Genomic DNA, 25,745 nt, shown 5'->3' on the forward strand with positions numbered 1-25,745 from the left:
GGATTTGGTTGCTCAAATTTTTGCTGCAGCGTGGAGCATTCAGAAAATGGCAGGAGTGTTTCAACGAGTTTGCAGCGTCTTTCCTTTCGACGCCGCTGTAATCTTTGCATTGAAGTGGTGGGTTAAAACTTTGAAAGCCTTTTGCAGTGTCCATTCTGACAACCATCCTCTTTCCATGTAAACAAAGACTCCCCTCTGTACCTTGCTCCCTACAACTACCTTCTGTATGCAGTCCCGTTATACGATTTGGATCCAGAAATATCGGCCCCTGTTAGAGTAAGTACAAATATCGTGAATGGAAGGAATATTTTGTTTCACACCCGTCAGTTTAGAACATTGATTGAAAAAAAAAACGTACTGTAGTCGCATTTATGTGATGTATTGATCGAAATGAATGTGCTAAAACAGTTATGTGTATTATTATTATTATTATTATTATTATTATTATTACGCGTTCTTTATTTGTCTGTAGTTCTTGTTCAATTACTGTAGTTGTAAAGGTAGATGCGTTGTCAAAAGCGTTACGATATCATTAATATGAGCAGATCAGCAATCGGAATTTCTTTATTTTCTGTTACCTATTGGCTTGTGCCGTAAGTATTTTTACATTCTAGAAACGTAAAGTTTCAGTGAGTTCTTGTACAACGACTTTACTAGTACTTTTCAAGGAGGTATGCAACCACACACAATAATTTTTACTTCACCCGCCATCTTTTATCTTCGTGTATGAGTACTGACCTGCCACGTAGTATTATTTCCAGGCAGTGAAATGTTCTTTACATGTTGTTGTCCACTCAATTTACGTCATAAAATATCAGGGAATTCCCTGTGCCGCCATTGCAAAAATCTGAAAACTGCAAATTTGGATAGAGCAGGTTAGGATATTTTGTCGATATCATGCCGCATCACGTCTACAATCAGTAGTTTGTGCATTATTTAACTCTAAAGTTTGTTTTCCCACGCTTTCGGCAGCCTATAACACGTACACGACACGCTTTTCGTTCTATGTGTACTGGATTTTTTTTGTGTTGTTGTTTGTTTTGCTCTTAGGAATCACCCCTCTGTTTTTGTATATACAACGAATTTAGCGCCGTACTGTGTAGTGTCATCAGAATCAATTTGACTTCACTAACGCGACAAAAGTAACTGTTCTTAAAAACAGCATAAATTTTCTTGGTTACCTGATAATATTACACCACGATACATTCCACATACAGGTGTAAATCATGCCCTCTCCCCTAGTCATTTCAAGACGAATTTAATGTTTCATTCTAAACGTAGCTTCTCCTGGAATAGCATCCACCCTTCAAGTAATTACCACCCCTACCACGGTATCTCCTAAATTCGCCCATGCCGTAAAGTTGTATTCCAACTGATATTAAGAGTTTTATTCCAAACTCCAAAGCATCAGTAAAATTATCCACACAAGTACGACCCCTAAATTGTTTCAGTAATATCGAAATAATTTTAATCTGAATAAAGTTATACCGAAAAACGTAACATTCACCTTATTATACTGTCTGGGTGGACGGTTGCTAATAATGCAAACTACTTTTCTGTCGATTTCAAATATTGAACTGAAACCGAACAAAACAGTCCTCAAAAAGGGCCCAACAGTTCTTAAACCGAACCGAATCATTCTACAAACCGAACCGAACACTTTACAAACCGAACCGTTTCAAAACCGAACCGAACCATTCCCAAACCGAACCGTTTCCAAACCGAACCGAACCGTTCCCAAACCGAACCGAACCGAAACCGGTTAACCGGTTCTTCGAACCCCCCTACCAGACGGTGTGCTAAAATGGACGGTAATTCAGACCTATTCCATCGAGTTCACCTTAATCTTGCAAAACGCATCGAATTATGCATTGTACAACACGGAAATCATGTTGAAAATATTATTCATTAACATTAGATTGATTAAAATGTGATTTTTACTATATACCCAGACTTTATGGACACCCTGTAGATTGTAATCAATGTAGTAACAATATAACAATAAGAAATGTAGAACTTTACTTATGTGTTAAAAACTTGCCTCTTTCCCCCCAGCAAGAACTATAATGACGTTTCTGAATTGAGACGCCTAGAAGCAAAAACCGCGATATCATTTTTTTTTTTTTTTTACCGAAATTGAGTTATATATCGCTTGTTATATGCTTGATCTAAAGGAATTCCATGGAAACAGAATTTTGTTTAAAACCTTAATATTTCATACTAAAAAAACTAGTTGAAACATGGGATTTTGTACGGGTGTAAATGGAGCTTCACTGCACGTTTTGCGAGATAATTCGAAACTAAGCGAAATGGATGTAGCAGATTTTGATACTAGGCGCCTCAATTCACTTTTAAACCAAATTATAATGGCATTTAAGAATATTTACAGGAAGGATACGAGAAATACTTAATTTCTTAAACCAAACTGCTTAAAACTTGAAGATAAGGTAAAATCAAGACCAAAGAAGGCAGTAAAGCAAAAAGGTAGCATAAGATTTTGTTTTTATTTCTTTGTTTAATTTATTTCCTTATGTTATAACTATCATTTCTATTCTTTAATAAATACAAGTATAACATATTTAATATTTGATCAGAGAAAATTATTCTACTTTCATTAGTCACCCATTTCCCATTAATCTCCATAAAGAGCATAACTATAGTACGTTAAACTAAAGAAAAGAACACTTCGTTTTTATAATGAAGATAAAACACGTTCCTCCTGCTTGTAAAATATACTATTAACTTATTTATATTATTTACAGCACTAACAGCCAGTTTATAATGTGGACCAGAACAGCATAACAACTATGCTTGCGGTAATTCTCCAATTTGCTTGTCATCCCTGACAGGGTGGTTCGCTGAATTTCAAAATGAAATGAAACCTTTGAGTTTATCGTCCCACGATTCTGCCCTTTCGGCTAAGGGAGACGATGATTAAAGCAAGTGAATGATGACGCATGAATTAATGGAATGATAAAGTGGAGGGAAACGAGAGCGCCTCGAGAAAATCTACGATCACAATGTTGTCCACCATATATCGACTTGGCTGGAGATCGAACTAGAGACACCACGCACCAAAGGTAAGTGTTCTACCACTGAGCCACCGTGTCCCCTTCGCTGAATTTAAGTGCGTCTATGTATACTTTGTATATATACCATTTTTATAGAGGTAGTTGATGAGTACTTCAAATTATATGCCCGTAGCCAATCTCCCTCTATAAAAAAAAATGTAGCGTGAGTGCCGCAGGGTTCTGAAACAGGTATTTTTGGATAGCACACATATTAGCTTCTAAGTGAAGTCTTGACCCAACTACTGTAATTCCCATAGTATTGGAGCTATGGACCTTTAAAGTTCGTTTCTTTTTTAATGTTTTCGGCAGCCTATAGCTCCGAAATGACAGATTTCTGCACCCAGGTTGGCCTACACTTTGTATCTTATCTCGGTGTCAGGAATCACCTTCCAAACGTTGTCGGTGTTGTTTTGAAACACTCTATATATGTATGTGTTTATTTATTTACTGTATTTATTTTTAGGATCCTGATTCTTATTTCATGTATCTAGCGAATTAAGATTTTAGCTTCGAACATACGGGTAAGGACAGGACTTAACGAAATGTGATTAAAAAAAAAAAGTTTTATGTGTCAACGGTTTTACCATGCAGAATGAGCATGGTGATTCAAAACGTTGAAGAAAATGCCATATTTTCACAGTTAAAAGACAAAAATTGTATATTCAGGTATATCGTGATGAGAAGCTGTATTCTTCTTGTTATGCGTGGAGTTAGATAAAAGATAAAATCATACATTTGCTGTTCAATTCATGAATTTGATGATACGTACTCGCCGGTCGAATCCAGCAAGAAGGCCTCCATTTGACTTTAACTGACTGACTTTCGGTATAAAATATGTATAGGAAACCATTTTATAGACGCATTTCTTTCAAAGGAACCGATGCTAGGATCTTTCGTAACGACAACGTAACTGCGATTTCGACAGGGACTACAACATATCTTGGAAGATAGGAAAATCAAAGGCAGAACAGCAAAAAAATACAATTTTTCGTTGCATTAAAGGGGTAACTTTTTCAGCGCATTATGTTCCAACCTTCCTCAAAGTCGCGTACGACTTGAATTCCCAGTTCATACAACGGCAGGCATTGATCGCAACTTAAGAAGACTTCGGGGCACGGTAAACTTCATTCTAGAAACAGTTCACTGTCAAGAGCAGGAAAGAGAGACAAGTACACGAGTAACAAACAAAGATGCTCATTCTCTTCTGTCTGCAGAACATATTAACGGAGACGATTAATGAAACATCAGCGCCATCTTCATTAAGACGGAGATGCAAATAATGCTGTCTTGAAATGACGGTTTATACATTCTATGATATGAGATTATGTGCACTGATTTCCTTTGGAAATGTATTATTCTAAGTAAAGTTTTAAATGAATTGTTAGATAGTCGATCTGCGTTCTCCGGCTGAAGTCTGATACAGTCCCTAGTTTATTTGTCTCGCAGTCGAATGAGGACGTTTGGTAAGAAGTCAACTGTTTATTTTCTGCAACCCAGGATATTAATACTTCGCTAGATAGTACAATATTTTTGTTAATTTTACTTACTAGCATTGTTTTTTTTTTCTAAAAAGTTATATATATATTTGTTACTTCCTAATGCCTGGACGCAGATGAATCACTTCTTCTAAATGCATATATTCATGGTGCTCCATCACAGTCGTCCACGTATGTCAATAAAGGCATTCATCCAAAATTGCATGGTACTTCCTGTTGATCACCATTGTTGTGGTGAACCAGTGCTCGAGAATATTTTGCTTTTGAATCCATAATCAGTAAGCAAACTATAAACATCATCTTTGATGTTCCGCTGAGAAGTTAAAGCTGTAACATTTTGAAAGTGAATTCAGAATTTTATAAAGAAAAAAAGAATGATAGACGACTTGACATGTAAAAAATAGCAATCGTTGAAAACATATACGAGGGACGTTTGGAAAATAACCTTCGATTTGTTAAAAAAAAGAAACAGCAAAGTAAATATGAAGAATTTAATGTATACATCTGATAACTACTTCTTTGCTCTATTTTTAACACAGTTTTCATAACCATTCAACCACTTATCATATCTCTGCACTAGGTTAGAAATTCTATCAGCATAAAAGTATCCCGTCTGTGCCTTGAGCCAGTCTGTGACCGTATCTTTCAACTCCTCTCATCAGCAAAGCGCTGAGATTTTTGGAAATTCATCGGAAAGCTCCAAGTTTACGAAACGTCTATTTTCACGAAATGTTCCATCAAATTTCTGAACGAGTTTTTCAGTGATCACTGATGACCTGCAACTCCTCCCTTCGTTACGAATGTTTGTTCGTACACTGCACAAAGTACCCAATGAATAGCTGCTGCCAAATATAGTTTTGCCATAAGAAAACGTATAACAGCTCGCACCTCACACTTGGCGGAATATTGCAGCACATATTTTGATACGCTACAAAACTGGAACTAGTGATCAGTCAAACTTCACTCTACCACGGCTGGATGCAGACTGATCTACCGCGCACGTCTGTGCAAAGATGATAGCACTGCCCCCACTACTTCACGCACAGTGACCAATCGGAGTTTACTTTCCGAACACGCCTCGTACGTCAGTGGACAGTTACCTGCCGAAGAAAAGGTGAAAGTTGTGTCGATTCTCACTGAAAAAAAAAGTAGAGACACAGAGACTCCTTCGTGCTCACCTTGGTAGAAATTGGGTTTAATTTTCTTCTATAAAGTATCACGAAGTGGTTACAAAGCCTTGTTCAGAAACGGTTCCTAATTTCTTAGCGGCATATTGAGTTGGTACGAATGAGACGTCCACGCCAAGTGCGTCATATCCAAAGACCAAAAAAGAAAAAAAGGAAAGAAAAAACTGCAATGCCAGACTAATCAAATCAGTCGCCATCTGCAACCACAAATTTTCCACATAGTTCAGTCAAGGACATAACTCCCTGGTGACATAATTCAGATATCTAGGATACGAATAGTTCATCAACAACATGTAGCACCGTCACCCTGGAAGATCTTCCGTCCAAGAAGTAGTCGAGATGCAGAAAACGGTGGTAACAGAATAGGCCACAAGCAGAGATATGTGAGAAAGAGATCCATACTGCAACTCATGAGGAATCTGATCCGTATTTTCCGTATCATACGAGCATGAATTCCCTAACAGTACAAGATGTGCTAGGAATGTGCCATTTAGGTGTCGCAGGTACTTTTAGGTACCCGACACTTGGGACATATGATATTCATGTCCAAAGTATGTATTTCAACTACCTACAGTTTTAGGTACTTGTTACAACTAATTGATACTTACTACTATGTACCACAAATATAGCATTTATATACCTGGCTCAGTTTTGCATTCTAACATTTTTTTATATCGTCACTTGGGACATATATCTGTCATATTCTTGGTACGTCCTTTACAAACATACTGTTTCAGATACCTTAACAGCACAAGATGTGCTAGGCATGCGCCATTTAGATATTCTAAATTCACGTCCTACATTTGATGCATTGGTTGCTTCTTTTTCTAAGCGATTGTGTACTAGAAGCAACAAATGCATCAACTTTATTAGATAGCAACTGTCGCCGATCACTTGAAAGTTAATATGGAAGAACCATGAAATAAAATAAATAGACACTCGTCATTTTGCTAAAAAGTTACATGGTGAGTGCATTTTATCTGATCCCAAAAGGTTGTCGTCGAATTTACGCGGTTAAAGGATCACTCTGATTAGCCAAATTCAAAAGACCTCAAAAGTTTATCTTTCTAAAGCAACGTTCTTTTCATCACCTCCGTGGCAAAGTCGGAAGAGCTCGCGGCTAGTAATCCAAAGTTTGGTGGTTCGCGCTCACCCTGGGGTACATTTTGTTTTATTTTTTAAGTCTTTTTTACTTACCTTAATGTAAGCACATTACACATACAGGCGATTTAACATATTTTGGGGGAGTAATTTCGTGGTTCATTGACGCTTACGGCATAGGAAACATACGTAGAACATACTAGGCACTTTCCCAAGATACATGTCAGGCATGTGCCTAGGGGCGGACATATACTGTGACTATCACTTGCCATCTATGGGATTTCTCTCTCTGAGGTATTCAGGGCACACAATGGACACATTCCTATGTACCTGAGGGAACATAATAGGCATATGCCTGTTATGTAATTGTGCTATTAGGGTTATCGTACAACATGAAGACACCATGTCTACTGACCATTTAACTCTTTGAAGCATTGTGGTACGTATATTGTACACACAAAGTTAAGTAGACACAGGTGCTTTAAAGAGTTGAGTATGGACTGCATTTTAAGAAGTTCAGTCCTATGACGATCCATAACAGTGAGGTATCCAGGATACTCGCCTGGATCAAGCTTCGACTCCTTAGTGCAGTATTATTTAAGATGAATTCTGCTTACATGTAGTATGTACAATGTGTTAGCCTGATGTTACGACATTTCTTCTTCATAGTTTATCCCAAAAATAAGTATTGTACAGTCATGGTAAAATAAATTTATTCGCCAGAAGTTCTATATTTAAACCTTTATAAGAATCCATGAAACTAATTATATGGCGTATTCTTAATCTTTTTAAGGCCTTTCTCTGTAGCATATACGTGAAAGTTTACCATTTGTGGGTACGAATACAAAGCATTTAACAAGTAGAACACAGTCACTGTTCCGTGCTCAAAAGCTCCCAGCGCACAAAGCTGTGAAGCACGTGCTCTGTCCCATGTTCCTGGTTGAAAGCAGCCACCAAATATAGCGAGGTGTATTCCCTAGGAAATGGGTTATTTGCTAACCAAATCTAGTTTAGATTCGGCCACTAGTTACCGAAAATAAAGCAGAATGTACAAATGAAGCCAATGTGTATCTGAACGAGCACGATCACCAAATATAGCGATCTGTATTCCTTAAATGGATTCTGGCAATTATTCCTTAGATGGCACTCAGAAAGGCCTAAACCCTACAAATACAATCTTGTTGTGTCTTTTTTACTTTAATTAATAATCTATTATGTTAGTGAAAGATAAAGCAAACACACCTGCAGAGGAAAGATGTGACTTTTTTTTTCAATACATAGAATTCAATATCGAGTTCCAATCTCAATATATCAGTTTGCAATCCCAGTGCAACTATCTGTTCTATCTTTATTTCATGGATTTACTTCTACATTTGTTTAAAAATAATATATAAAAAAGAAAACTTGTTTCCATCTTCAATGATAAGGAACTTGTTTGTGACAAAGACAAAACTAACTTTTGTATCAAAACCGTGATCACTAACTAAATGGAACACGTGTTTGTTACTGTTCGATAATTGAGTTCTCGTTTTTGACAATAATCAAGCAATTCATGCTGGGATTTGTTTTAGCGCGGTTCATGTGACCTTTAACTAATGCGACCTAAACATAATTTATGAATCTAATATTCAAATAGAAGCTCAGCTTAGTAAATTTACCTATCATCATTATAATGGTTGTTTCCAATAAGAAATATTTATTTTTAAATAATGCAGATGTGACAGATTTTCCCGCCCTTCGAAACTTGCCGCTCCTAGCAAATGCACGTGTGAAGATATGATAGAGCCGGCCCTGGGTGAAGTTGAATTGCAATTTTTATAATAAGGTGTTTATATTTCGGAATCCCATCGGTTAGAAACATGAAATTAAGTACTTTTGATATTTCATTTAATATAACAAAACACATGTTTCAGCGTTTTTAGATCTTTGATCTAAAATGGAAGAAACAAAAAGTGAGGGTGGTTAACTAAGATGATCATACGAGGGGTTAAAGTTTTGTAAAAACTTCGAGTTTAGATTAATTCTATTTCAAAGGTTCAGAAGAAGAAACGAAAAATATTGACTGCAGTAACATATGGGGAAACCGGTGCTCCTATTATATAATTCAACTAGGAGAGGAAGATGGTGTGACAAGTTCCAGCAAATTATATACTCATCACATGTTAGGAATCATTAACTAAATAACTAACTGACTGACTCTATGGTCTATGGAACCCAGAGATTGAATGCCGCGTTTACAAAAGCTTTACACCGACTTATATCCTTTGCCAAATGGATCACGTTTCTATGTTGTACTTCTATTTATGTGAGATCCATCTTAATATTGTCCTCTGGTCTTCCAGTTAAGACTTTGAAAGCGTTCGTACTTTCTTCTATCCTAGCTACGTGACCTGTTCACCTAAGATTCCTTAACTTGATGAATCGTTTGGAATCATTAGGTACTAAATCTCGACATTTATTATACTGAATGTTTATAATTAAGGAAATATGAATGTATCATTCAATTGTAAAATAATAATAATAATAATAATAATAATAATTCCGAAGACACATGAGGAGTTGATCAGTATAAGGAGCAAATGAAGCATATTGTCGACAGTAACACACAAGAGCATTTGTTATCATCTACTGTAACAGTATTTACAAGGAGTTACCCCATTTGCAGCCGGATTGATAACGAAATAATGAGAATTCATGAGAATAAACTGACAGTGTATCTGCACGTGCTCTACAAATACACAATGTCTCAGACGGTATCAAGATACCTTCTAAAGTTAGGAAGAACACGTATTATGGTTTAGCTCATTAGATGGCGTTCATGCTTCGTTTACAAATATATATATATATATATATATATATATATATATATATATATATATATATATATATATATATATATATATATATATATATATGTGTGTGTGTGTGTGTGTGTGTGTTTACTCAAGAAATTTTCCACCTACGGTACATTCGGAAGAAAATAAATATAGCCTGGTACTTGATTACAGTAAGTTATGCTCTTTGGATAAATTTCTGTGAGTACTTCAGTGTAACATGAAGCTTACAGTGTGATCGTAAAACGTCGCTGGTTTACGATTTATACGTGATGTCAAATTTATGGAAAGAAAGAAAAAAAAAGTCCATCCTCAGGTGATGAACTCTCAAACGTGATACGAAAGTTCGATTTTTTTTTTTTTTTAAATTAGAGTCACATTACTGACTGGCACTATGTACGAAAGAACAGAAGAAAATAATATATGTGTTTTCCTTCGGAGAATGTCGTTTCGTTTCGTAAATAAATAAATCGTAAGGCTATATCTCGAAACAATACTCATTTACTCTTAAGATAACTATTTCTTCATACTGTGTCTAACTTGTAGCCAACCATATTTATAAGGAGCTTCAAACACACAATTGCTCTTAAGTGATAGTAATGTTTTCAAACATACTCCTAGAAAAGTTACAGAAATTATGTAGAAGAGAGCGTACGTATTTCTGAAAATGACGAGGAGCAAATAGTTACTAGAGAGTTTTGTGAAGTATCAATCAAGTTACTTTGCGTTTTGAAACTTCCTAATAATATACAAAATGCAGATTGACATTTAAAAATCCGGGATCATACGGACCTGAAGAGTGTAGGATTTATAAAATGCTGGATTTGTGATGGTTATATGTACTGTATGTGTTTAACAGAATGTGATTACTTGTAGAGTTCTTCAAAGAAAGAAAAGTAATAAATACATACACAACGTTTAGTTTACAAAGAGGTTATACAGGAGCAAACAAATGATAAAATGGAAAGGAGTGAAGATGGATTGACTGCTAGTAGTTATAGGCAAGACCAAACAATTGATTAGCAGCTATATCGCATCAAAACATAAACGGAGCCTCCAGAAAACAATGGCACCGGCTCCGAAAGACATGACGGAAGTCTGAGGGAATCGGATTATCGATTTTCGGGTTTTCCAGTGTTAAAATGTGATATAGAAATTATAGACGCACACGAGAAAAGAGTTGTGTCTGTCTCATTGCAAAAATGTGTCTTGAAAGTGATGTCTCGAAAAATTGTATTTGTACCTACTTTAAAAGATCTGTCTCATATCGAATCCCCTCACAAAAAATTTGCTACGTTCGCCTCGTATACGGCCCTAGTAGGGCTAAAGTTGCCTAAGAGATGAAGTAGAACTCTTTAGATAGAAACACAACTTCCACGTTTCTACAACCAAGACTCCTTCAAATCTTGTCTGATAGGAAACCTTATTCGAAATACGCTCAAAAATGTTGTTTACTCTTTACAAATATATATTATATGTATTTGACGAAGAGTTGTGACTATTCAGTATTTTTGTTTGTTTTGTTTATTTATGTGCTTGTTTAACAAACCTCCAGGTATAGCCTGCGAGGCAATTTTACATTGGAATTGTTAACAACCAACAACAATATCAGGAAAAACAACATCAATTTAAAATTATGCGAAGTACAGTCGTCCTGGGACTCCATTTCAAGGTACTATCATGTCATTTGGCTGATGGAAGTAAGATACATCTTGAAAATGACAATAAAGAAATACAACCACCTAATTCGAATCTGGGACCTCCCGATTAAAAATCAAGTGCGCTAAACACACACCTACGGCCTCTTAGTATTTTTAAGCATAAAGAAAAAATAGTTTTGAGTTATTTTCATTCTGCGATGACTTCTCGGTCCAATCCAATGATACACGAACATAAAAGGGACAAGATGAGTCTCAATTTGGGGAAGGGGAATTCTACTGTTTCTTCACATCATCCCCAATCGGATTTCATGTATTGTGCATTTAATTAGCATGTTCTTGCCATTTTTCTGGCTCTTTTGCATTATAAGCGTTCTCCGCAGTTCCAATCACTAGCGCACACAATTTTGGTACAGTAATCCTGGGTTCGATCCCTGCTGAGAGAGAGAGAGTTGAAATTTAGCGGCATCTGGTGGTTCCGATCCCATCTTAAACTGTAGAGCCAACGACTCACATATCCTCGGTGCTGAAAAATAACATTAAACTTCGAACTCTTTCTTCACAAACTTGGTTGGACTGAGATCGGATCAGGGTACATTGCACGAGTGGCTCCCAAATATTTATTATTAGAAACTATAAAGGTAACCAAGAAAGTTCTGTCACTTTTTGTGGAGGTATGTGTTCCATTGGCCCTCAAACCATGAGTTAAATGCGAATGGAGATAAGGCGAAGGTCAGATCTTAGTGTGTGCATACCCAACATACTACCTGGTTGTGGCAGTTCAGTTATACCATGAGCTTGTGCAAGGAGAGTGAACATGGGACCTCCACAGAGCGTCATAAGGGCGTGTATACTGTGCGAGTTGAAACTGGGATCAAACGCCGCGGCAGAGGGCCAGAAGATAAGCCAGACCTTTGGTGAGGGTGTCGCGAACACGCGAACAATGCAGCGGTGGTTTAACAAGTTTAAGGATGGTGATGAAACACTAGAAGATGCACCACGTGCCGGAATACCAACAAATGTACAAAATGAAGATCTACCGGCAGCAAGTGAGGCGAACAGTGGCCAGACATGTGAGGAACTGAGCCTACAATTCAGCGTGTGTAGAAAAAAACATTTGTTTCCACCTCCATCAACTTGGGAAGCACTAGAAGTTGGGTTGATGGGTCCCACATGATTTGACTCCGGGCCAGGAGTCAACACGAGCAGACTCCTATGTTACTTTGCTGTCTCCTTTGGAAAAGGAGCAATTTCTGGACAGAGTGTTGACAACTGATAAGCGGGTCCCTTACGAAGCTCTACTGCGTCGTCATCATTGGCTAGCACCCCATGAACCGGTTCCAAAACAGCCGAAACAAGCACTACACTAGAAGAATGCCCTCCTGTGTGTTTGGTGGACTGCTCGCGGTATCGTGCATCGGGAACTGCTATCAGTTGGTCAAAGCATCAATACAACTGTGTAATGTCAGCAGTTGAACCGTGTTCAAGGTAAACTTAAGACACTGGAGCCAGTACTTTTGAACCGCAAAGGGGTTCTCCTGTTACAGGACAATGCTAAGCCCCACGTGGCTAGGTTTACCCGAGACACCATTCTACTCCTTGGATGGGAAACACTGTTGTATCCGCCATATTCCTCGGACATTTCACTGTCCAATTATCACCTGTTCCATTCCTTGGACAATCCCCTTAGAGAACACCAGTCCAAATCGCTAGTTGGGGTGTAAAATGCACTTGATACCTTCTTTGCTTCACGGCTCACCAATTTCTGCCGCGATGGAATCCCTGGCGTTCCAGAACGTTGGCAGAAGGTCGTCGATGCTGATGGTGACTATCTTTGATCTTCCAGGTATGTCTTAGGTGATATATCGGTGTTCGAAGGTGGTGGGTGTAAAAACAACAGAACTTTCTTGATTACCTTTATATAAGCAAGTTATATACGAGCGTAAGCCGATTGGTATGTGTGTTTTTATTCTATTTCCCTGTAGCTTAGCTGGATGGCTTTCTCCGCTCGTATGCTAATAGATGACGCCAAAGTCTTTTCTTAAGTCAAGTTTAATCGTTATAACTTCAGTTCGCTTTGTGATGTTTTGAACTAAACCATTCTGCGCCTCTGTCCATTTTCACCACAGGAAAACAGTGTTCCATAACTTCCTTTTTCCTTTTGTGGTCTCAGGTGGTGATATGGATAGAAGACTTTAAGCATAACAGGAGGACAATGATTTAATGGTAAATCATTGCAAATCATATGGACATTAGTCATAGTTCCGGATGAGAAATTAACCATAACAAACTTAACTCTCATAAAGTATTTGCGAGATAGTTTCCACAAGCATTCACTGAAGAGAACAAGGTAAATTGCATGACAATCTGGCTCTTACTGGACTGCCATTCTAACGGAGAAGAAACTTTTTTCTTTTAAACGAGTTATCACTGGTGTTCTCCTGTGTTCCAAACGGACAATTACGCAACCATATTTCCTCTGCAACAGTTCAAAGTGAACTAAAGTGATAACATTGAAGCCTGACACAAGTGAAAACAATGGTATAATATATCGGCTTGCGAGCGCACAAAATCGTTCAGCCAATCTACAGATGGAGTAGACCAAAAGTGCACGCACTTATCTTACCCTCTTATAAGTAGTCGATGCTTAGTAAATTAGGGCAAACCTACAATTTTCAAGCAAGAGAATAAAACATGCGAGATGCGTCCAGAAGGTAAGATTCTCTAGACGGTAAACACAAAGAACACGCAATGACCTTGAAACATCTATTGACACAGATTTAGCACAGATAACACTACTTTTCAGCATGTTCACCACCGGAATGCATACATTTGCCATATAATGGGATTCGCTTTTGTTGTCATCTCTGATGATAGAATATCTTGCGAACTTCCCGACACATTCTGAAGAACCGTCGCTTTACGATAACAGATCTCAGCAACCAGTTCCCGCACATTGCCTGATCTTCGTTGCACAAAATTGTCCTGACACACCTGACTTTCAAGATATTGTGTGTCAAGTGGTCAGGGTGGTTCCACTCCCAGCCGTCTCACTTTTACAACATCAGAATATAAAGTTGATCGCACGTTTTACAAATGTCTAAATTCCGGTGGTGCATATGTTTCAAGCTCACTGTATATTATATGTGTTTACTGCCCTAGGGAATCTTACTTTCTTGACACACTTCGCACTCCTGACACTTACATTAAAAAAAATCATTGTTGTTCATATTTCGTCCTGGTTGCACGAATACCGGTATATTATGTAGTTTCACATAGAAAGTAGATTTAAGTTACACATGATGTAATTGCTTAATGCCAGCTTTAGTTATAAGAAATAATGTTACATACTAGCAGCATTTATTCGAGATTTGTTTCTTTTGATGTACACAAACTACAGTGACATCCAGTGATAGCGTCAAAGGTGCAAAGGGACAATTACCTCACCCTCAGTGACCATGCATGCCCCCGACTGCCCGAGACATGTTGCACCTAAATTAAGTAGGTAAAGCAGTTGACAAGCAGTATATCTTTTTCGGTGTAATAAAAGACTACCACCCCGGAAAACGAAAGTACCTTCGTTTTCTTCCCCCAAGTAAATTAAGTTGGCATCACCACTGATGTCATCAGTCATATAACCATAAACGACTAAGTTAATTAAAGTAAAATATCAACTATAGTCCGCGTCACCCGAATTGGCGTGTGGCATCAGCCAAAAAGCTCGCGGTGCCTTGTTACTAAAACTTCAGGGAGGAATCTAATCATTCATAATTGTCCACAAATACGAACAAAATCAATTATGAATGACTTGATTCCTCCTTGAAGGTTTAGTAACACTGCGCTGCAAGCTTATTGGCTGATGCTACACGCCAATTCAGTTGACGCGGACTATAGCAGGCTATTAAAAGGCTAGAAAAGCTACATCAGTATTAAACTCTACTATATCGAAATGAAATAAAATCTTTGAGTTTTACGTCCCTCGGTTATGCCGGTTAGGCTAAAGGAGACGGTCTATTATATCGGGTCAAAGAAAGATTGGAGTTAGAAAAGAGCCCTGTTGCAATGCAAGGGTTAGAACGTGAACAGGAGACCACATAAATTAACTTAAAATTCAATATTTCCGTAACAACTACCCATTTTTTTAGTGGTTCTCACTACTGATAGTCCATAAGTAAAATATCTGAAATTATTATTTTCAATTGAAATTTTGCAGAATGTGTAGAACGTAAAATGTGTGCCCTAAATATATACAATTCTGACGTAGCAGTTAGTTTGTAGTTCCCTAGACAGACATAAACATTCGATTAAGTAAACGCTACTTTGTCATATAAAATTTATCCATTGTCTATTGCTTTCTCATTTATTCGTCAATATAAAATATTTCAAACTCGAGAAGCCACGATATAAAATGTTTATGTCACTATCCAACACCTCAATATGAACAAACTAGTGTGGTTCTGATTGCCGGGATGCTACAAATGTGACATATATTCGCGATTGTGACCATTGAGAACGCCGCCCATTCGTCAAACCGGCAGGTTAATCCTTCCAACTGTACCCAAGGGACGCATCAAAGAGAAAAAGGCATAGATGCTGTCCGCTGTGGAACGACACAGAAGCCCAAAAAGGGATCGATGATTCAGTAGCTCTTGTTTTTCAAATACACTCTCCCTTCTTTCATTGTGCAATATATATGACAAATTCTTCCTTTGCCAACTCGGAAATTCGAAGAAGTGATTATCTAGTAATTTTGACTCTTCAGTGATCATTCCGTTGACCTTAGACACAAAGTAAATCTGTACAAACATATGACAGTTTCATACACACACACACACACACACACACACACACACACACACATACATATATATATATATATATATATATATATATATAAAGGTCATTTTAGTTTATTTTCCTCTATGCAAATCACATTCCGCCTTATGCAGAGTCGTTTTGAAGTTCGATTAGTATCACACTAAAGGTCCGACTGCTGCAGGAAACAAATGTTAGTCGATTTCTTTAGTATGGTACTAATCACGTGTCAGAAAGACTCTGCATAAGGCCCATTATGTTTATACAATAATGATAATATCTTAAGAGTATCTTTGAGAGATTCGTTATACACGGATCATCCAATAAACAAAACAGATTTTTTTTTTTAAGAATCAGCGCGTATTACGAGAATGTAATACAATACTTATTTATTTTTCAATGTTATCCCCCCCCCCAAATTGAGCTCTTATGCTAGCCCTGGACAAGCTTCTCAATTCCAGGTACAAATATTAGTAGGGGACGTGTGGGTAACCAGTTATACGCTGCTGCCTGGACTTTATTTCATTTCTGATGTCAAATTGGAAACCACCTCGCACAGACTTTATTAAACACCATTTTTTTTTAATTCTCGCCTAGTTCTAAGTATCAACCAAAGATTTGTATGCGATTCATTAATGATATTCTCCATATGACAATCGAATATTAATTTGGAATCATGTAAGATATCTAAGTTCCTAACTGTTTCCAGAGTTGGTAGTATCTACTTGCCAATTGAATATGAAAAAAAAAAAATGTGTCGGTACCTTTCGTCTTATAAACGATATTACTTTGCATTTGTTAACTTTCATAAAGTACTTAAATATTTAAAATATTTTTTACACCACTTAATTATCGAGATAAGTTCACATTAGAACTTCTCACAATCATGAATATAATTTATTGAACAGTAAATTTTTAGATCATCTGCAAATAATAGTTTATTTGAATTTTGTATGCAACTAGGAAGGTCATTAATAAATAGTAAGGAAAGCAAGGGATCCAGGTTGAAACCCTGAGGGACCCCAGAAAGTACTGAGTAATCATTTGATCAGTATCCTTTATATACAAGAAGTTGTTTACGGCAAGAAAGAATGAAACTGATTCCCGAATGAAATTGAAACTGATTAATTTAGTCCCGGAAAGTTACAATCATACCAAATTTCAAATTCCCACGTCAACCGGAAGTACCCTTTATTTTATGTCAGTTCATGTAGTTTTAAATACAGTTAGGATAGGATTTCTTAAAATCAAGCATAGATGATTTTTGCTAGTAAAATGTACTTTCTCTTTGTTTGTTTTTAATTTTAAGAAAAACATCACCATGTGTAGAGAGAGCCTATGTTAAAATAAATATATGCATGGGGAACAGTTATGTTGTCGATTAGACTAGTGGCACAGTGTTATTAGAGTTTTATGTTTGTTTCTATTACGGTTCTACCGATGCTGTACTTACCACAGAATTGAATTACGCATTATATAGTGTATCAATTTTTTTTGACATATATCTTCTTTTGTTGTTGTAATTTATGATTGATCTGTACGTATCAATTAAATATTTACTTGAGACCAATGCCTAGATGATCTATGTTTCTATTAGAGAATACGTGTAGTACCCTAATATAATGGAGGGAAAATATATGTCCTTTCTAAGCAGATCAGAGGAACATAAGGATCAAAGTTCAACTTTTTTGACTTAAACTCTGGGAGGCAACCTAGGTTTTTGTGACCAGAAGTGTACAATGTATTTGAGTACGAATTCAAATAAATATATATTTAAATCGTGTACTTTTACATTGCAGTGTTAAACATACGGTTGAAAAGAAAGACAAGAAAAAAAACACGTGCTACGAATCGCAAAGTAGATCAATATTTCAAGATACAACCAACTACAAATTGGTGAGTGAATTGTGATGTCAATTTTCTCACTTCTTAACAGAAGCAGCAAATCCTCATATCCTCGTAGGAAGGTACCGGCCACAATCTAATTCACTTTCATTAAAAGATTTCCATTTTGTGATTTCCAAATGTCAGTTCACTGTAATTGGATTGCGAAATTAGGTTTTATGCCTACACGTGGCTCACAACAAATTTCACTTTATTGAATGTGGACGAGAAAATATAACAAACATCTTTGTTCTCTAGAAACTGGTATATATATATATATATATATATATATATATATATATATATATGTATATATATATATATATATATATATATATATATATATATATATATATATACAGTGGCGGATCCAGGATATGATCAAGGGAGGGGCTAAACCATAGTTTGCCGCTTTATCCAGTGTTAAACAGGATTGAAGTCCATTTCATACAGTGTATACCTGAAGGTCAAGGGGGGCTATAGCCCCTATAGCTTCCCTTGGATCTGCCGTTATATATATTTGGTCTAGGAATTAATTCGTGCGGTTGGTACGCACACATTGAAGCTGTAGTACAAACACAAAATACATAAATACCTTAAGAAAAATATTGTCCATCGCTAGCCACCACTTTCGCCCATCTGTCAGGCAATGTACGGATTCCGTGGCGAAAGAAGTCCTCATCCTTGGAAGCGATCCAGTCAGAGACCCATGTTTCGATATCTTCTGAAGAAGTAAACCGCTGTCCAATCAAATCGTTGTTCATGCAATCGAACAAGTAATAGTCCGAAGGAACAACGTCTTGTGAATACGGCGGGTGGGGTAAAACTTCCCATCCGACATTTTCTAAATAGGTTTTGACCGGTTTTGCGACATGTGGGCGAGCGTTATCATGTTGAACAATAAGTTTATCATGTCTGTTCTCCCATTCTGGTCGTTTTCTGGCCAGAGCTAGGTTCAAACGCATTAATTGTCGTCGATAACGTTCTCCATTCATAGTTTCACCCGGTTGCAGCAGCTCATAGTACACCACGCCTTTCATATCCCACCATATGCACAGCATAACCTTTGCACAGTGAATATCTCGTTTTGGTTGTGATGGACCTGGTTCACCTGGTTTTACCCAGGCCTTTTTTCGTTTAGGGTTCTCGTAATGGATCCACTTCTCATCACCCGTAATAATTCGATGCAGAAACCCCTTTCTGCTCTGTCGTTGAAGCAGCAATTCGCAAATGGTTTTTCGTCTTTCAACGTCTCTGTCTTTCAATTCATGTGGAACCCAATGTGACATCTTTTGAATCATTCCCATGGCTTTCAAGCGTTTGGAGACTGTTGTTTGATCAACGCCTAATGCTGCTGCAAGTTGTTCCTGCGTTTGACACGAATTCTGCTCGAGCAATGCTGTCAATTCTTCGTCTTGAATTTTTTTTTGGCTGTCCAGCTCGCTCTTGGTCTGCCAAGCCGAAATCACCACTTCTAAACCGTGCAAACCACTTCTGACACGTTCGCTCAGCTAGAGCATGGTCACCATACACTTCCACCAAAATACGATGACTTTCAGTCGCACTTTTCTGCATGTTAAAGTAATGAAGCAGGACACCCCGCAAAAACACTTTATCAGGCACAAATTGCGCCATGTTCACTTAACTACAAACTGGTGTTGTTGACGCTTTAATCCACTGCCCTATACTACGAACGATACGCGATGACAGGGGTTTGCAACACATGTGTGGATACACGGAACTGTGGGACGCTCCGTTCGTTGCGTCATCTCTTGTCCACCCGCACGAATTAATTCCTAGACCATATATATATATATATATATATATATATATATATATATATATATATATATATATATATATATATAATTAAGCTTTCTGCCTTTTGGCAGGTCCTGGAACTAATGTTTTCTTTTATTCACTCTACCTTATTGCCAGTTTGAGCCTGGGAAAGTTTCTTCTATGTTTCTCGATTTCCAGATTCCTGTTTTAACTCCAAAAATTTTCTATTTTTTTTAAATCATCAATCAGTTGTGTTTTTCTCCTTTTTATTCCTCGCTTTCCTTCCATCTTTCCTTCTATGACGGTATGGAGAAAACAGTTTCTTCGCAAGGTGTGTCCAATCCAATTGGCCTTTCTACGAAGGATGGTGGCTAGAAGCTCCCTCTTCTCTCCTATTCGTTTTAAAACGTCTTCGTTTGTTACTATTTCTGTTCATTTTATCTTCTCCATCGTTCCCTAACACCACATTTCGAAGCTTTCTAAATATATCTCTCTAACTTCCGTGGTGTCCAAGTCTCTGAATCATGCAGTCAAATACTCCATATTTAGCACTAGACCAATTACTTCCTTAAACCAATATTAAGACTAGTACTTAAGAATGGCTTTTTCTTGTTTGATGCTTCTTTGATTATTGGAATTCTCGACCTAATCCCTCTGGTTCAGTACTCGTCTTTGGTCAAAAACTTCCACGATATTTGAAATGGTCCACCTCTTGAAGTACTCTTTATTCTGCTCTGGCCCTTAAGGGCGCATTTCCACGGGATATTCTCATGACTTCCGAATTTTTGATTCTGATTTCCATTCCATATAGTTTCTCCAGTTTCAACTATTTTGTCAATCATCTCCTGTAGTCCTCCTGAATCCAATAGCATTTCCGTGTCTGTTCCATATAATTCTTCTGGAATGTATCCGACTTGAACATAACCTGGTAAAAGCAGTCTTGTTCAAAGACACGAAAGCAGCATCCTCTCTTTGAAAAGCCCTACCCCCTTATCTACAGTTCGAATCAAATCAAGTAAATGCAGATTTTCTTTGGCCACTGCAATTAAACTAATAGTATATAATATAAGTTATATATTGGCAGATATCACATTTTAAACCAAGATAAGTTTTGTGGATACCATGAGCAAAGCTGTACCTTTCTCCTGCCTTCAGAAATAACTATACTGTTTGTGTTTGAAATACACGAACTAGAACTACGACTGCGTATTTACTCACTTTCATAATGGAAAATGAAGATTTGTATTATAGATCCATGACAATTAAGTGCAAGATTCATATTGTTGGCATTCTTATTGTTAGTAACTTTGGGTCAATAATACGAATTTGCGAAGTATTTCTTGTCGCGTTTTAGTTTAATCAGGGGGACCACGGTGGCTCTGTGGTAAAGCCCTCACCTCTTGTGGAGTCTCCCGATAGATTTCCAAACAAGTAGGTTTATGGTGGACAACATCGTGTTCGTGGGTTTACTCTTGGTGCTCCCATTTCCTCCCACGTAACCATCCCAAAAATTATTTTATCACCATTCACTTGCCTTTATCGTCTGTCTCCCTTATCTTAAAGGACATAATGGTGTGACGTTAAGTTTAAAAGATTTCATTTCTTAAAAAAAAAAAAAATATGCAGCATAAGCATACTTAACACATTAACCACTATTTTAAGCCCGAAGATTTGCCAAAGAAATAAAACGCCCAGTTATTTCCTGAAAATCTTAATTATTTTTAAACTATGTTTTTTTTCTCGATGTTTTAAATCTAGTGTTCTAATGAAACGCCGTAGTCCTCAGAAAATTATTTTTTCTTGTTATTATGGGTGGGGATGTGCACGAGTCGAATCGTGTCGAGATTTAAGCCTGTCTTGACTTGTATTGAGAAAATGTCTCGGTATCCGGTCAAAACGGCGCAAGGGCAGAAACGGCGCATGGACAAAAACAATGCATGCAAATACCGCGTGGACAAAAACAGCCCATGGACAAAAACCGCGCAAGCACAAAAACAGCACATGCAAATACAATGTGGACAAAAACAGCGCATGAACAAAAACCGCGCAAGGACAAAAACAGCGCATAGACAAAAACGCTCCTCAAGGACAAAAACAGCGCATGCACATACCGCTTGAGCAAAAACAGCCCATGGACGAAAACCTTAGATATACATTTTGCACCACACTAACAGTACAAAATGTGCTAGGCATGTGCCATTTAGGTCTCCCAGCTACGTTTTGGGTACCCGACACTTGGCACATACGATATTAATGTGCTAGGTATGTAATTCAGCTACCTACAATTTTAGGTACTTGTTACACCTAATTGATATTTGCAAGTATGCTCCACAAATATAGCATTTTTATACCTGACGAAGATTCGCACTCTAACAGTCATTTGTTTTTATTTTTCACTTGGGACATATATCTGTCATGTTCTAGGTACGTTTTCTAGATGCATACTTTTTCAGATAATCTAACAGCACAAGATGTGTTAGGCATGTACATTTAAGTGTTCTAAATTCATCTCCCACATTTGATACATTTGTTGCTTCTTTTTCTAAGCGACTGTGTACTAGAAGCAACAAACGCATCAACTTTATTAGGTCATTTGAAAATGAATATGGAAGAACCATGAAAGAAAGTAAATGGACACTCGTCATTCAAGAGACCTCGACAATTTATCCCTCTACAAGCGACGTCCAATTCATCGCCTCCGTAGCCAAGTTGGAAGAACACGCGGCTAGTAATTCAAAGGTTGGTGGTTCGTTCACCCTAAGGTACATTTTTAATTGTTTAAAGCGTTTTTAGACTCATGTTAATGTAAACACATTCCGCATATAGGCGATTAAACATATTTTGGGAGAGTAATTTTGTGGTTCATTGACATTTAGGGCGTAGGGAACATACCTAGAACATACTAGACACGTTCCCCAGGTACATGTCAGGCATGTGCCTAGGGGCGGACATAGACTGTGATTATCACTTGTCATGCATGTGATTTCTCTCTCAGAGGTACATAAGGTACATACTGGATACATTCCCATGTACCTAAGGGAACATGATAATCATATGCATTCTATGTAATTGTGATGTTAGGGTAGGCTCGCTCGCGCTCGAGCTCACTTCTTTCAACTGGGCTCGCGGTCACTTACCTCAATTGGGCTCGCGCTTCTGACCACTTCTCTCAACTGTTCTCGCAATCACTCGCACTCAAGATCATTTGGGCTCTCACTCACCTCCCTCGACTGGGCTCGTAATCACTCGGTCTTGCACTCACACGAACGCGTCAAGATATGAATTAGGTTGATAACCACTGCCACAGATTGCTTACAATTCTTATAGACATCCTTAGGAAAAATGAGTCAGGAACATTTACAGCAGAAGTCCCTTAATTTTAACAACCCAAACGTATTTTCTGTGTTTCAGCTTGCATAATTGACAGTGTTACGCTGTGCTCATGTGACCTTACCGAAGTAAGCACGGACAGTCGCATAGGGTAAAGCGATCCCAGTCGAGAAATTACCTCAAGTTTTGTTTGATTAACTTGTGAAACTGAAGCAGAGAGAGACAAAAAATAGTTCACTAAATTCATCAGAATATTGCAGAGACCATATAACATAAAGCTTTCTTTCACTTGGAAAATTACTTACTTGCCACGAAATAGCAGATTGAAAACACTGATCATTAAGAAATATATCACTAAGTTCTCCATTCGGGTTAAATGATAAACTCTTATGAACGAATATATCTTTATAGGAATTAAATAAACCAACGAATGTACAAAACTTAACAAATCTTGAACATTGGAGTTTTTATCCACCACAAACATATGCTTCTAATGAGACTTACACCTTCCGTTTAAACGTCCACAGAGTCACAAAAATCCATATTTTTCTATCCTCCTATTTAGTATTAATTCGTAGAACAACCTTATATCAATGTTGTAAACAAATTTCTATTAACAAGAAGAGCGAAATATCACAACTCATTACAAAATCTGCTCAAACTCGTCGTAATAATGAGGATTTCGTTCAGTATCCAATTCTACACTAGATATATTTTACCCTTGCTACCACCAACTTCAGTATGAAGCGGTCTTACACATATTTCACATACCTGTTGGTATAGTTCGTCTACCAACCACTTGGCGGCGCTGATTAACACTTTAACAAAAGAAAATTAAGACGCAACTCTAATACTATTCTCGTTACTTTTTTATTTTTTTTATATATATATAAAGTTACGATACGTAACAACAGGTAGTATTCCTAGTTAAATAGATATAACGACAAAAAAAGCGCATGGACAAAAACCGCGCAAGGCAAAAACAGCGGATGTACAAAAACTAGCATGCAAATACCGCATGGACAAAAACAGCGCATGGATGAAAACTGCGCAAGGACAAAACAGCGCATTCAAATACCGTGTGAGCGAGCCCATGGACAAAAACAATAGATGATCATTTTGCACTATTCTATCTCACGCTCGTGCTCACTGCTTTCAAATGGGCTCCCGCTCACCTACCTCAACTGCGCTTGCGCTTCCGATGACTTCCCTTGACCATTCTTGCAATCACTCACGCTCGCGGTCACATGGGCTCGCACTCACTTCTCTCGACTGGGCTCGTAGTCACTTGGACTTGCACTTACACGAGCGGGTCAAGGTAGGAATTAGGTTGAGAACCACTTCCACAGACTGTTTACAATTTTTATAGACTTCCTTAGGAAAGATGAATCAGGAACAATTACAGCAGAAGTCCCTTAAGTTTGAGAACTCAAACGTTTTTACTGTGTTTCAGGTTGTATGACATGCACTCTTACTAGTTAAATAGACGTAAGGACAAAAAATCGCATGGACGAAAACCGTACAAGGACAAAAACAGTGCGTGTACAACAACCGAGCGTTGACATAAACAGCGCACACAAGTACAGCGTCTGCAAAAACAGCTCATGAACAAAACCCGTGCATGGATAATAACAGCGCATGCAAGTACGTCGTGGACAAAAATCGTTCATGAACATTTTGCACTAGGCTCGCTCGCGCTAGAGCACACTTGTTTGAACTGGGCTCGGGCTCACTAGGACTCTCGATCACTTACCTCAATCGGGCTTTCACTCACTCGGGCTTTTGCACACACTTCCGGTCTCGAGCTCGCAATCACTTCTCTCAACTGGGCTCGCGATATCTTCCCCAAACTGGACTCGCTCTCATGCGGGCTCGCAGAGAACCTCTCAAATTGGCTCGCGCTCACTTGGTCTCGCGCTCACAAATTCTAAGTATGCTCGCGTTTACTCGGACTCATGCCCATTTCTCTCAACTGAGCTCACGTTCACTCGGGTTTGCACTCACTTCGCTCGACTGCGCTCAAGCTCACGTCTCTCAACTGTGCTCGCACTTATTCGGGCTTGCGCTCACTTCTCTAAACTGGGCTACAGCTCGCGATCACTTATCTCAACTGGAATCGCGATCACTTCCCAAAACTGGGCTTGCCATCACACTGGCTCGCACTCAATTCCTTTGAATGGACTCGCGCTAATTCTATGTGGGCTCGCGCTCACTCGAACTCGCGCTCACTTCTGTCGACTGAGCTCGCGCTAGTGATCACTTCTCTCAACTGGACTCGCGCTCACTCGGGCTCGCGATCACTTCCTCAAACTGGGTTGGCACTCACACTTACATCTCTTGGCTAGACTCATTCTTAGTCGGATTTGCGCTCACTTATATAATTGAAGCTCAGTCTTGCTATTAATTATTGAGTCCGAGCCCAGCTGGGTACGACTGCCGGGTTCGTCGGGCTCTCGTGTTGGCACACCTATGACAAAAGCAGTGCATGTATGGTTTTCAATGTACATCCTTTCCCAAAGCAAACGTTGTACAATTCTTGATATTTCAATAAATAGTATTGCGTTTATGCTTTTTTTTTGTTCTCTTT

Source organism: Thermobia domestica, chromosome 6 (genome assembly GCF_964235325.1).
Source record: "Thermobia domestica chromosome 6, izTheDome1.hap1.1, whole genome shotgun sequence".
Classification (NCBI taxonomy): domain Eukaryota; kingdom Metazoa; phylum Arthropoda; class Insecta; order Zygentoma; family Lepismatidae; genus Thermobia; species Thermobia domestica.